The sequence below is a fragment of the Sturnus vulgaris genome, chromosome 1, assembly GCF_052056855.1.
Source record: "Sturnus vulgaris isolate bStuVul1 chromosome 1, bStuVul1.hap1, whole genome shotgun sequence".
NCBI classification, from domain to species: domain Eukaryota; kingdom Metazoa; phylum Chordata; class Aves; order Passeriformes; family Sturnidae; genus Sturnus; species Sturnus vulgaris.
In genome coordinates, this window is record NC_142243.1 from 122332966 (window position 1) to 122348295 (window position 15330).

Below are 15330 nucleotides of genomic sequence, written 5' to 3' on the forward strand. Positions count from 1 at the left end.
TGACCCATTCACCATTTTCTGTGTCCTGTCTAAATGAGCTTGGACTTGCAACAAGAGAAGCCTACGAAGAGGTTTGTGTATTCCTGCAAGGCAACAGATTGATTACAGAGTGCCATTAAATCCCAGGGATCTACTTGTTGTGCACCACTGCTTGTCATCTTTCCCCTCCCATATCATGAGATAAAAAACCTCATCTTGGGATATGCTTGGCTGAATGACTCATCCTAAACATCTCTTTTCCTTCAATTTTGATGTTTCAAGGCAGGAGTAGTAAAGGATGCAAAAATTCTAAAACAGTGGGACTGAGCAAGTTTGCAAACATACATACAAAACTTTGCAATGTGACAAGTGATTTGTGTTTTAAGGTGTCCTGCCAGATCAAACTATGAGCAACAGGGTAACCTCAAGGGATACTGTCTGCTGTAGAACCTGCTTATGAGTGAAATGGTAGTCAGCAATTTGCCCTCTACCCATGTGGTAAAGGATATTATGCTGAGTGCACAAAATACTAGGAGGAAGGAAAGTATGTAAATAATGCAAGTAGGTAACAAAATATAAGATATTTGCATGTAAGAGTACTGTGCTTATGAATAGATGGATTTAAAGGAATTTGCTTTAAAACATTTTTTCTCTTTTTTTTTTTTTTTTTCCGAATTTAGAAATTGCTGGTCAGGTCCTCTTCAGTTTTTCTCTCAAAAAAGGACAAAACAGTTTTACAACAAAAGTTTTCACCACTGTTATAGACAATATTATATTAGTCATGAGCAGTACTTGCCTTCTGTGAGTGCTCTCCTAGTTATCATAAAAAACACTGGTTTCCCTAAATATAGAACTTCATATTTAAAGTTGGAGGAGGCGTATCTCCTGTTGTTTATAGTAATGATGGCCTCTTATCTAACCGCCAGTGCACCCAAGCATAAATTAAAAATAAAGGTTACTTTATTACTTTGTGACAGCAGCAGAGGGAAGGAGCTCTCATCTGAAACTTGCTTGCCTGCAGCCAGTAGCCTGACAGACCTTATGGTCCTGATGGCTGCAAGGAGGGCGACAGGGAAAACCTGTTTAGGGCTGGACATGGTGGAAATGGTAGTAGGATGGGGATGGAAGTTCTAACTTAAAAAGGTACTGTGGCCTTTCGTGCTGCTAGAGTCACGTCAGTCCAGAGTCTGCCAAGGAGAGGCGCTGTACCTTCATGAAATACCCCTGTCAGCCCTCCTGTTCAGCTGTCCATCACTGCTTCACGCACAGGCTCCTCCTTCAGAGGTGCTCAACTGGTCAGAGGAAAACTTTGCACCTCAAAACCACACAGACTCTCCCTCTTCATTACCGTGGTCAAAGTCTTTCTCTGGCCCAGCTGCCCAAGACAGGGATGATCTGCTCTGCTTTTATTTCTTGCTCCTGGGAAAGAAGGAGAGCATAGTTCCTTGTGAACCTCGTGCTGGCAGTGGTGACCCACTATCAACCCTGTGTTCTCTGCTCTGGCATGAGGGAGCAACGCTGACACCCACTGAAGGCTGCACACCTGAACAGGTTCCTTACAGGGTTCCCACCCCACCTTTAAATTAGAGCCCGGCACACTGATCCTGTGCAATAATCTGGGCACCCTCATCCTGCCAGCATCAGGTCCTCTGTGACTGAACCAAGCTGGAGCCATGGTCAGGAGTCTCCTGAAACGCTTTTTATAAATATCACTAACCACACACTTCATCCCCCTCCTCAGCCCACAGAACTCCTGCCAGAAACCCATGGGTGTATTTTTACACATATAGGTAAACCTCGTAAATTCAGTGGGACTGCTCCCTTGCACAGCAGAGCATACATTCCAAGAGTAGGGAGAATATCAATCACTGCTTCCCATTTTTGGTCTCATTTTCTAAACAAAGGGAAAAATAAGGGTGATGGACAGACACTGGGAAAAGTCAATTTACTGAATTAGGTGTAGTTAAGAGAGAGAACACTTGTGGTACCTGCCCTTATAGTTAACATGGCCCATAAAGTACTCACAGTCCAGCACAGCAAGAGTTTTGCTTGTTGAGGAAGTTGCATTGTAGTAGTAGTATTTAATTTGTTAATTAATAGCTTTGAGCAGTATGAGGATGGAGGTGGAGATGATTAATATTTCTTTTTAATAATTGCTGTATCTTGACATGTGTATTTATGCTTTTCTTATTTATTTATTTATAATTTGGCTCTACAAGAGAAGGAGCTATTTACAAGAAGCATATTTAATTCCCTTGTATTCCAAAAACAGCCGTGGAGATTTTTTGTATTGTAGTAGATATTTATTTTATTGATTTAAAAGAATGTTCTATTCTTAAAAAAAAAACAAACAACCAAATAAACAAGTAGCATGTGGTTACATATGGGTCTCAGAGAGTTGAGAGTTTTTTGGGAAGCATTTAGTGACAAATAAAGGAGGGTGTATGGTACTGAAAAAAGGTAGCAAAGAACACGATAGCAAAGAACATGAACTTTGTTCTCCACATCCTGAAAGTGCATTTGTGAGCAGCTCCAGTATTGTACAGGTGATAGAACCATTTTGTTATCAGATGAGCAGAGAAAAGCCCTGGCACTGTCAGCAGCTAGAAATCAGATACACCTTTAAACATGTGACCTCAAGCACATCCCGGACACAACATTTGTGTCACCTCCCTCCCATCAAATAAGAGTGCCAAGACAGAGACTCCTGAAAGGGATTTAAGGCTCTGGTAGAGAATATAGCCAGCTGAATTGTCAAAAAAATCACTGAACTTACTTCAAATACAACCCTGACTTTGGAGAGTCCCTGCTGAACCACAGCCCAGCCTGAGGTGGGTGGCACAGGACCACAGGAGCCCAGCCTAGGGAAGGTGACACAGGACTGCAAGTGGAAAGAATTCAGAATACAAGGAAAAAAGCGTATGGTGTGGGCATGGTCCACCAACCCAGATTTCACAGCTCTCCATTAGAGGATGACTCATTCCCTGCCTGCCACACAGCCCATAGTCACTCAGCTCTGGTGAAAAGTTGGCTCTTCCATTACAGACACCATTTATGTTTAGTGTGAGCAGCCAGGGAGTGTCCTCTCAGTGATTGTCCACACCACAGGAGCTGGCACAGATTTTTTCCAGGGCCTGGTTTCTGCTGGGAGCTCTTCTGTGAATACCTGATCTTTAGCTGTGCATTAAAAATACCAGCATGACTGTGGAAGAGGATGTGAATGTGCAATTTACTTTCCAGATGAAGTTGTACAAAAAGCTGCATTAGGCTGACTCCAGCATACTGTCAGAAAAATGTGAAATAGTGATTACAAAATAAGTGAACTTTATCATTTTTCCATCAAAGACAGAAGTTATTAACTGTGCAGCCAAAAGCATCACCTCTGGCACTACCAGATACAAGCCTGTTGTCATAATTTATAATATCTGTGAGAAAATGCATTTTTCAGACATGTTTCATGTAAATTTTTAATTTGGTGTTCCCCAGAACTAGAGACTGACTAGGGCACTGATCTGACAGAAAGAGACTGCATGATGACAGCCCATCCCACTTACAGTCATTTGTAATTCATTTCCCCCCCCAAAAAAGTTTCTAATTTCTCCCCACCATTTCAAAACCATCTTTGTGGTAGAGCTACTCACTGAAATATGCATAATTAATTTGCATACCACATTATTTAAATAAACTGTAGTGTATTTAGGCTAGACTAATATATAAAATAATTCCTACTGATGCATTAAAAAAAACACCTCAGATACACCTTGCCTGCCTTTCTTCCCCTTTTGCCCTCACTTTACAGGTCCTGTAGCAAGCAGGGCTGCCAGAAGAGTCAATCACAGACACATCACTTTTTGAGGGAGTACCACACACCTTACACAGAAAATATTTAAACTCAAACATTAACATCAGCAGAATAATTTTACTTCTGTGTTACCCAGTCAGAAAAGTTGCAATATCAGAACTTACACACACAAAAATTGAAACAAGTCGGATTTCTCAGATGAGACCCCTGATAAGAAACTCTACAAACAATACAGATGTCAAAAAGACACAATTAGAAATTTTTAGAATCTCAGCATTAACTCTAGAGATGATTCACAAGTGAGCAGCTAAACCCTAAACCTTCATGGTGAGTAATGATGTCATTCTTCATAGTCCCAATCTCCTCTTTATGATTACCTCCTGTGAGTATATCATCAGTGTACTGGTAAACTTTCACTCCCTCTTCTATTGGTATCTTTTCCAATTCTTTTTCCAGCACATGGTGAGCTAAGGGGGATGAATGCTTGTACCCCTGAGGAAGCCCTGTAAGGGTATGTGGTTGCCCCCACACACAAAGACAAACTGATGTTGATCCTCTTGCTGCAATGGCACCATACAAAACCTGTCTTTAATATCACCAATGGTCATGACCCGTGTGCCTGTTGCTGGCTGTGAGCTCAGTGATATTTGGTACAGCTGCTGTTACGGGGTCTGTGACAGCACTGAGGCAGCAGTAGTCTGCAGTTAATCACCACTTACCATTTGGTTTTCACACTGGCCATACTGGGGAATTGGAAGCTGAGTGAGTGGGGATAACAATTTCCCATTTTTTCAGGTCCTCTAGGACCGGGGTAATTCCCTCCCAGGCCCCTAAGAGCAGTGGATAGGGTTTGACATTTGTTAGTTTTGAAGGGGGAAGATTTGAGGCCATCTGCAACAGCCTAACTCAGTGGTTGGTGGTTCCAAAGGACCACTGGCATCCCAGATTGTCATGCCATGTTCTCCCTTTCAAAATATCCAGTCCCAGAAAACTTAAAGGGAAGTTTCCCTGTTGCCATGGTAACAGTTATGGCAGCTTCTTCTCCCAGTAACATAAGACTAACTGCAGTGGTAGTTACTGGTTGTGACACCCCCAACACATTCACTGCAACCAAGGGCCCTTTGGATGTGACAGCTCCTCAAGTGCTGGCATCTTGTTTAGTCAGGGCTGATATCTGAGCCCCAGTGGCCACTAAAAATGTCAGTAATTTGGTTTTGGGTCTGGGAACTACTATCAATAGACATCTCCATTTCCATTTTCAGTGAGCTGTCCAGCATAAATCGAGCTGCTGCTCCCCTGGGCACACAAAGGGAGAGGAGCTTTCAATTTTCCTATTCTGTTTAGCACAATTTCTTCCTTGCCTGTGTCAATTAAAGGGTAATCTGCTCAGTCCCAGATTACACTTCTCTACCCTTGGTTTCTTGGACATTTTGTCCAGCCATTGTAATACCACTTCTTCTAACTTGTCTAGGGGAAAACATCCATCAGTTTTTAGAGATTCCCTTCTGCCAAACTCGTGACCAAATTGCCTCTCTGTGAGTGAGTGGGCACTCTTGTTAAACCTGATTGGCACAGGGAAAGAATCCTGTGTGAAATTCTCAGAATAAATCAGGTGGTCCAGATTAGAAACACATATGAGCAGCAATTTTGAGGTACTGCCATGATCACCTTGACATGCTGATGCTTGAAATCCAGTGCTCCTGGAGCTGTAGGCTCTTTGACTCCTCAAGCCTAACCCTAAAGGCACCTTGGCACTGGGCCAGAGGTCCTCATTGCCATAGGTGGCACAGATTAACGAGTGTGGAGCTGGCAATAGTGGCACCCTGCCCTGATGCCCTTGTAATGCCTTTTTGAGTGCCAATGTACCTGGAGCTGTAGGCTCTCTGGATCTCTGAAGCCTAAAGCTAACCCTCAAGGCATCTTCTCACTGGGGCTGAGGTCCCCATCCCCATGGATGGTCCAGATTAGAAAGATGTGGGAGCAGCAATACTGGGGCCCTGCTGGGATCACCTTGACATGCCTTTTCCAGTCCCAATGTTCCTGGAGCTGTAGACTCTTTGACTCTCTCAATCCTAACCCAAAGTTACATGGTATTCAACTTTTTTTCAAGTGGCAGAACTTTTATTTAAATATATGGGCACACAAATCACTAATGTAAAAACCGAAGTATTTAGAAGGAAAAAAGGGAGTTGAATATTTAATTTAATGAGATGAAGGCCCAGAAAACCCCAGGAGTTTAGATCAAAGGGGAACAATTCAGGATGAAATGGAAGCAGTGTGAATGATATGCCTCTTCTTAGCCATCAGGTTGGGGTCCCTACTAAAAAAGACATTGTATTTAACAGCCTTCAATTAATAAACCATGTGGAATAGTACAGGGCCTCAGAGCTGGCCCAAAGGTGGCAGATCAATGCAGACACTTGCTGGCAGCCCCCAGTCCCAGCCAGGTGTTTCACCACATCAGACCTCCTGTCCTGCAGATTCACCTGCCTAACATTTGACTCTGCTTTATTTTAGACTGATATTTCCCTACTGAGCCGTCATGTTTTGCATAGCAGTGAAACAGCAAGAGGTAACACACAATCTATTTGTCTGATGCTCTCTTTTTTAGGGAGGGCGGTGTTCAGTGGACCATAAAGCAGAAGAGACATGCAAAGGCCCCTGCAGCATGCAGAGTTCTTCACCCCTGTGTCTGACAAGGCACTTTTGGGTGAAGTGAGCCCTGGGCACAGCCCTACTGGGAGCTGAGGCTGCAAATCCAGAACTCTGCCAGCACAAGCAAAGGTGGGGCTCAGGAAACATCAGTCTCCTCATCAAAGGTGTTGTCTTAGTAACAAGGACCACAGTACACAGCAAAAAATTCAGAAATTACAGGCCTGCTTTAAAGGTCATCTAGTTTCAAGCCCCTGTCATGGCCAAGGCCACCTTCCACTAGATTAGCTTGTTAAAATTAGCCTGACTTGGGACTCTTCCAGGGATAGGGGATCCACAACCCCTCTGGGCAAACTGTTCAGTGCCTCACTACCCCCACAGTAAAGAATTTCTTTCTAGTATCTAATCTAAACCTACCCTACTTCATTTTATAGTCATTCCCCATTGTCCTAACTGTACATATCCTTGTCAAAAATCTCTCTCCAGTTCTCCTGTAGCTCCCTTTAGGTACTAGAATGCTGCTCTAAGCTTTCCCAGGAGTCTGCTTCTCCAGGCTGAACAATCCCAACTCTCTCAGCCTCTCTCCATAGGAAAGGTGCTCCAGCCCTCTGAGCATCTCCATGGCCTCCTCTGGACTGGCTCCAGCACATCCAAATGTTTCTTATGTTGCAGGGCCCCAGAACTGGACACTATAGTCTGGATCGGGTTTCACACTACTTACCTATAATGAACTCTTATAAATGGTGTTCATCAACATTCAAACTCTTACAATTCATTTAGTCTCAGTTGCAATATATAAACATCCAAGCCTGGCTAACAATTTTTTAAAATAATTTACAACTAGAAATACCAAGTTATTTAGCTGACAACAACATACTGGACGTGGGTCATCTCATTAGCCAAAGAGATAGAAATATTCGGGGGGGGGGGGGAATAAATAAGCATCCAACAATTTTCCTCCATGGACAAGCCCTTTGACGTGGACATTCCCAGCAGCTGACACTCTGTGCCTCGGTGCACCAGCCACATGAAACAAAAACAAATGTGCAAGGCTGGTGTGGGGCAGGCAAGGCTTGGACACCAAGTCAGCTTCACAGATTTTTCTCAGCCTTCAGGTCACCCTACTGGGCTGTCCAGGTCCATAACCAGGTTGTGGGGGTGCATCAACCCTTCAGAAAATCTACAGAGATGTGGGAGGGTGGTGGATGCTTTTCCCAGAGGCTGGGAAGTCCCTGCCCTTCCTTTATGGGTATCCTCTAATGGAGAAGAGGAGCAAGCAGCCACCCAGGTGTGCAGAGGTAAATGCTGCTTTACTCAGACACAGGCCCCATCTTCACATCTCTCCCTATGTCACCAGCTAACCTGGCTGGCATCATTATCTTCTGACTCATAGGTACCTGCATTTCTCTCAGGAAATAAGTTCAAGCTTCTTAATACCTTGTTGGTATTAACAAGCTTGCAAATTGCTGTTCTGCAAGACATTTAAAGGCTTGGTAAAAGCGGACATCAACAAAATAAAAATCTACTCCAGTTAATCCAAGTGCCTAAAAATAGGGTACAAAACTGCTCTGCTGTTACAAACCTACATGTATTTGTAAAGTCACAGAATTGCATCACAGCCACTGAGCTGAAAACTTCAACCATGACTGTTAATATAAGATGGGAAAAAAAAGTTTCAAAACTCAGACAGAACAGGCAGAAAGTTAACACACAGCTCCTGATGGCCCATGGACTGCTCAGTTCTCAGTAGTTCACCTGACACACAAAGCCAGCACATGATTCAGTCATCAAAATGCTGAAGGAGGCTCTGACCAGTCCTAACCTCTGGGGCTGTGCACTGCTGCAATGGAAGTCCTCTCCCCAGGCTCCAGAGGAGGGGGGCTCATTCCATGCCAGAGAACACTTGCCTTCACAAAATAGACCCAGCACTGCAAGCTGCAGCACAGTCTGTGTTTAGTTGCTCACAGTTTTGGACCTGATACTTTCCAAAATTTTTGAAATAACTCAAGGCAACTAGAACAGTTCCTTTTTCCAGGGTCTGACAAATGCTAAAAAAGCCCTCTGCCCATCTTTTTTGATGCACCATAATAGACTACTTAACATATGTTTGGGGTGAAGTTAAAGATAAATGAGATTATGGAGCCAGATCTATGCAATAGTCAGGTCGCCCAGTTACAGCAATCACTTTTGTCCCTAGAAATCATCAGGCCAGCACAAAGACCCCCTTAGTAGTTCTGTCACAGAACCCACGACTGAAGGAAAAGTCCCAAATCACCTCCTCAACATCTAGTTGTGCTCCCAGCTGGAGGGCTGTTAGTTTAAGGAGATTATTTCAGAGAGAAAGTTGCACATGCATGAGCCCTGCAAGAGCCCTCTGCAACACAGGACATAGCACCTGCCTTACAGAGAAACACTTCACATGATCAAGGAGATCTTGCCTCACACCTCCTGCATAGAGGGAGGTGCTGTACAAAACCACTCACTGACACACACACACACTTTGCTCGGCACCCACTCCCAAGTGACAGTGTAGTGGTGTCCTGCCAGTGACATTGAGCCAGGGGACATCCAGCTTCACCCTCTCCCAGCCAGCACAAACCACCATCACCCATAGCAAAAGCAACTGCATAATTTCCTTTAATTTCCCATGAGGAACTAGCACAAAGTCCATCTAAGCAGCTAAATGCACACTGCTATTATCCAAGTTCCTGCACCTGGATAACCAGCACAGGCACAGAGTCCTGGCTGATGTCACACACTAGGAAATGAAAGGACTTCCATCATATGTTGGAAACAGTGTTATGCGAGGTTATTCTATTGCTGCTCTATAAACATCCAGGCTCCTGGGCACGTGTCACCTTAGGCTGCACACAGCTGAGTGAGAGGCTGCCTGTCACCACCAGCCCAGACTGGTTGTGCACTGTGACCCATGGGCAGCACTGCACCTCAGGACACCGGGGCTGCTCACGTACCACATGCTGCAAGGCAGGGACAGCACACCAGAACCAGCCCTTGTGTCTGCACCCTTGTGAACAGCTGGCTCTGAGTCTCTGACTGTGAACCTCAGCTGGTTCTGGTGCATGCTCTGCTAATTAAAATTCCTCACAGAAAACATTTTACACAGTGCAATGTGATAAGAAAAATATTCCCACAAATGCATCAACATCTTCTAGTGCTAGAAGGCATCTAGGTGCGGATTTAAACCACTTTTAAAAGTACAAACTAAGTATTTTCTGGTTTTCCCCTGCACAGGCTCCAGGCCAGGTCTGTCAGAGCACCTTGTGCCCCAGAGCACTGCAGGGACAGACAGAGCAGTACGGAGCTGGGGCAGTGCCTGTGTCCCTTACCTCCCCTGTTCATTTCAAACCTTCACCAGACTTTCAGAACCAAACCTCTCCTTACTCACTCAAACCCAAACAGAGTTGTCAGCATCACTGGCTAACTGCTGCTGGGTATGAGGTCACAGCAAGGAAACAAATCCAGCAACTAACCCAGCAAATGAAGGTCACTGCTATAGAGCAAAGCTATTGAGGTGTCTGAAGTTCTTTCTTCCCTCCAAGATCTATGTTCCGCCTGCTTTGCAGCTGTCATATTGCTTAAGTAAATCAATAGCCAATAGCTTCATTCATGTTCTGTAAAGAAAGACTTTTTGTTCTGGGTTATGCACAGAAGAAAAACTATGGTCCATAAGCATCACGCTACAATGTAGTCACTTCTATCCTGTCATCACACTATTTGTGAGAAAAAAAATTGCAAACAACTCTGCCTGAAAATATTCTATCCCCAATCATTACACAAAAACATCTCCCAAATGATCTCTCAGGTTTTAAATTCAAAATGAAACATTTTTTTTTAAAATAAATTTTAAAAATAAAAGCCTAATAGGAAGAAAGTTACCAGGGTGCTGGTAGGCAAATGCTTTGGCCCAGCCATGACCTGAACTTTAGGAGTGTGTGCATGTGGGTTCAGCTGCAAACTTCATGACACCTAATATCAACACTCAGTAGACACACAGATGTGCTGGCACTCGAGGTGGTCCTGTGTACTTAGTTCTACAGATTTTAAACAAATCAGCCATTATCTTTTTCTCCCATCCTGCCATAGTCAGATATTGCACAATCATGGTGAATTTTTTCAACATTTTTAATTATTTGCATTTTTGACTGTTGAAGCAGAGCTGGCTCCAAGCACCTTTGCAGAGCATGCCTTTGCTATGAATGCAAGCAATCTCTAGCAACAGAGTTTAAAGGACATGGAAGGATGAGGTAGACAAGGACTGCTGCTGACAGCCAGATCCAGTGCTTGTCCACCTGCAGAGCTGAGCTGCTATGGGGCAGAGAGCTCGGCTGGAACTGGGGTGCTCACACCTCCCTTATCAAAGAGCCTGGCACCAAACCTTGGGAAAGCTGAACAGGATTAGAGGCTGCAGGTGCTTCTTCCCTGAAATTGTGCTTGCAACCACTAATTCTCTTCAGGGCAACATTTCTCTTCTTATCTTGCTGTTACCTGCTCGTTTAAACCTGGAAAGGAGAGAAACATGGATGCTTACTCCTGCCTTCCCCAAGGGTAAGAAACATAATGTTAACCCATGCAGGGCCAGGCTGGTTTATAAACACAGACCCTCATGACTCCTGGGCAAATGTTTACCAGCAGGAAATATTACAGAGCCACAGAATATGCTGAGTTGAAAGGGTCCCACAAGGATCATTGATTCCAGCTTTCAGCTCTGCACAGGATTATCTGTAGAACTGCTGACAGCATCTGTCATGAACTGAACTGAGGTTCTGGACCTAAAAGCTCTACTGAACATGATTTCCAGAGGATTCAAATTGTGCAGCTATTTACAGATACTTGGTTGAGGGCCATTCACTATATGTGTGAGAGGGGAGCACTGTGAAGAGAAATTCCCCCTGAGATGTTGTTAATACCCATGGTTTGCTCCTGAGCCATTGCTGAGGGAGGGAGTCAGATGCCACACATTGTCACCAGGCTCCTCAGGAGCTCTGCAGGGAGAGAGGCATCTGCTGCCAGCCAGCCATGGCTCTCCTGTCCGGGGCCAGGAGCACTGGAGCCCCTGTGCCTGCTCGGACTTTTGCTGCCTCCATTGTGCCCTGAAAAGAGTGACCTCGGGTGACCCAGGCCGTGTTTGCCATTTTCCCCCAGCCAGACAGACAAAAGCAATGGAAGATGTAATATGTTTTGCACATTTGCCCAATGCAATTAGCAACAGGCTCTTAGCCGAGGGGCTGCATTGTCACACTCAGCTGGAGCCAGCTAAGCTGATTTGTCCGTGGTCACAAAACTCCCCTTTCACAGGCCACTGACTATGGTCAAAGGACAAACCATGTTGGCCTCAGCTGCCAAAAGGTCCATCCCCTCCACCTGGCCCTACAGGGAGATTGGGAATTTCTCTCTCACGGTTGGACAACCAGGTCCATGCTGCAGGAACTTCCAGGCTCCCTCATTCTCCTATTCTGCACTGGAACTCTTCTGCCCCAGCTTGGCTGGCCAAGTGGCTAAAACACCCGTGCCAGCATTGCAAGCCAGTATTTGCAAACTACACAATGCACAAACACAGGCATAACCATCCTTACTGTTGGCCCAGGGGAAAATGCTTGCACTCCAGAATGCTCACCACAAAGCACAAAAGGAGCATCAGCTCAGCAAATACGGGATGCTCCATACTCAGTCACTGAAAGTTTGCTGAAGGAGATGCTGTATGAAAATTAAAAAAAAAAAAAAAAAAAAAAAAAAAAAAAAAAAAAAGAGGAAAAAAAGGGGCGGGGGGCAGGGGAAAAAAGAAAAAACTCTCCTCTTCCCGCCAAAAATTATGCAGCAGCAGGTCCACAGAGTGTCTGCCAGATGACCCGCTTGTCACACTCATAATTGCTTCCCATCTGGTGTCTGGAGCACACAAAGCCTGGCCGTTTGCCAGCGCAGGACGACGCACAAACTGGCCTACTTCTGGTGACACGGGCCCTCCAGACACCGCTGAGCCCCTATTTCCGTATGGCTGAGGAGAACGTGGCATTCATTTGTAAATTGCCGGCGGCTGATTTATCCGGCTATTCGCCCCGCTCAGCGCACATCACCCTTCCCCTTCGCTGCGCAGCCACGGCCCCGGCGCCGGGGCGAGTCCTGTCGGACACCGAGATGCCACAAACACTCGCTTGCCAGTGTGAGAAGTAGGCGAACAAGGACGCTGTCCCCCGACACATCACTCAGCTTTGAGATGAGCACAAGCCAACTCATTCCTACATATACGTGGAAGCACATAGTCAGCCGCTCTGGTGTACAAAGCTGATTCGTTTTCCAAACTCTGTCTTTCCACCTAACGTGCTGGCATAGCTCGTACTGTTCAGACAGTTCCTACAAAAGCTTTTGAGACACTTCGTATCACTGCATATGAGCAGTCTTCAATAAGCACTTTTCTCTGACTTCTCTTTATCTGCTCTGCTGGTATGCCCTATTGATAATTTTTAACTTTTTTAATTTAAGAAATTGACATCCTCAGAAAGCTGAGCAAATATTCCTCAACCTCTGGTCCAAACTGACCATTTTGAAGCAGAGTGCACAACACTCTTAGGGGTGCTCTGAAGCTCTGATAGTTTTGCAACCACCAAATACCGCTTTTACAAGGAGTAACTATGACCAAGTAACTGGCCAATGGTGGGCAAGGAAGTCAATGCTAAGTAAGCAGAACTCTCCCTCTCCGAAAGAGAAAAGCACACCCCTTCCCCTCAGACTGACACAGGACAGTCACACGTGTCCATCACTGCCAGCCAATACAGAGCCCATTCCCATCTTGTGTGCACTAAGGCCATAGCATCCATTCTCTCTGTAATCAGAGGGTGTGATGACACAGGAAATCAGAGGTCAGGTAAATAATCCAGAGGATTCTAAAAATAAACCCAAATTAGAACCCAAAATTTCTGTGAAATGTAGTAGCAGGTAGACAGAACTCTCATTGCAGCAGCAATTGCATCACTGGGGTGATACAGCAAGCACTGTCAGAAGGCTCCTTTCAATTCTCTACCTCACAAAAAACACAGCAATGAAGCAATGAAGCAGAAGAGAAAATGAAATTAAGAAAGAAAACCACACCACCAGCAGAAGCTGAAACTGAAGAATGCCATATTGCACATCCCTTACTCCAGATGCAAACAGAAGCTGCACTACTGTGGTTTCTTCATTACAGTGATACTAAGTATGAGCATTTGGATTTTTGCTTCACGCAAAAATGTAAGATTGTGTATAAATGTCCAAAGCTTACCTGGTTTTCCAACACATCATGCTAGCCGGACTACAAGGATCCCATTGCTCCCTTCAGCTGCAGGGCAAGAATCCAACCCACTCAAGGGATAAGCTGGCTGTCTCCAGGGGAAGCCACGCACCACTATGCTGCAGCTTCAAGAGGGACCAATCTTTTGGCTCTGCTGGCTCAGAAGCAGTAATCCACAGCTTCCTCATGAAAGTAAGCATTTAAGCCTGTAAAGCTTTAGCTTATCCAACATCAAGGAAACTTATGAAAAAAAATTAAATTAGGTCTAGCATTAGAAGACATCAGTGTATTTTCTGTCTAGGTATTGAACCTTTATCAGAGTATTTGGCACAAAACCAAATGCAAGAATTAATTTCAGTTTCGAAATTTTTGTTATTGGCATTGTGTGTCTTGGTCATAGGTATGGTGCAACCTTGGTCCATTAATACTCAGTGTGAAAATCCTTATTTCACAAAGCTTGATTGATTCACTCACAGCATTGGATCAGTTCTAGTTTGGTACAAATTTAGTAGAGTCATTCTCATGTAAAATCTGGTTAACAGCAGTAGGAACTGGGATTATTCTCACCAATCAATCCCTTAAAGACCACTTCTTCCAAGTAAAAGTCAGACCCATGAGAAAAGCTTCAAGAGTTTTCATACAATAAAACTCGGGATTGTAGTTCCTCCCAAACATACCTTACTGGCTGTCCATTTGATCTACTTTATTTCTCTGAGGAAAGACAATACAGAAAAATGAACTTGCTACATCAGTAGATTTTGCTTTCTTCTACCTACACTTCACCTCCATTTCAGACAGCAGCAGCCAGCCATGACACAAACAACAGCTCTAGTCAGTCCACCACACTTTCCCAAGTGATGGAAAACTTCACTCTTGCAAACACGAGCCTGTCTGCAGGTTACTCATACAGAGATTGTGACAGCCAAATCCCCAGAAAAGCCCCTGTAACAGTCAACAGTTTACTCATACAGCTTAAAGCTAGATAATAAAAATTACCAGGACCTATTTCTGAAGAATTGGCTCGTGTTAGTCCCTCTTTTCCTTTTCCTTCAACAGATTACCTTAATTGTCATTTATACTGTCACAAAACTGGGAAGGGAAATTGAAATTTTGCATTGAATGCCCATGTTTGTAACAAAATAAGAGAGTTTAAGTCTAACGCTAATGCAAATTAATACATGCATGTGAGAACTACTTAGGAGAAGAAAAAAAAATAAAATCACACTGCACATCTTACACTTGCATTTACCTGCCAAAACTCAGGTACATATAGTAAAATACATTCCTTTCATTTGTAGGGTAGAAGTAACGAAAGCTTTACACTATCAGCATTCATTCCTCTAATTGTCCTCTATACATAAAAATTTGTGTTACAGCTTTGAGAGACAAATATAAACTGATAATCAGATACAAGTAGGCTTACATGCATGTTGGATTGAAGCAGGTACTGCCAAGGGACTCCCTGCTGTGTAACCCACTGATTTCCATATGTGCTGTCTCTGCCTAGTCCAGAAAACTCTCAGGTCTCTTGCAGTTCCACAGGCACACACACACATATATGTTGCTTTAACGAGCACTAACTGCTACAGTTTTCAAACAAAAGACACTTACAGTA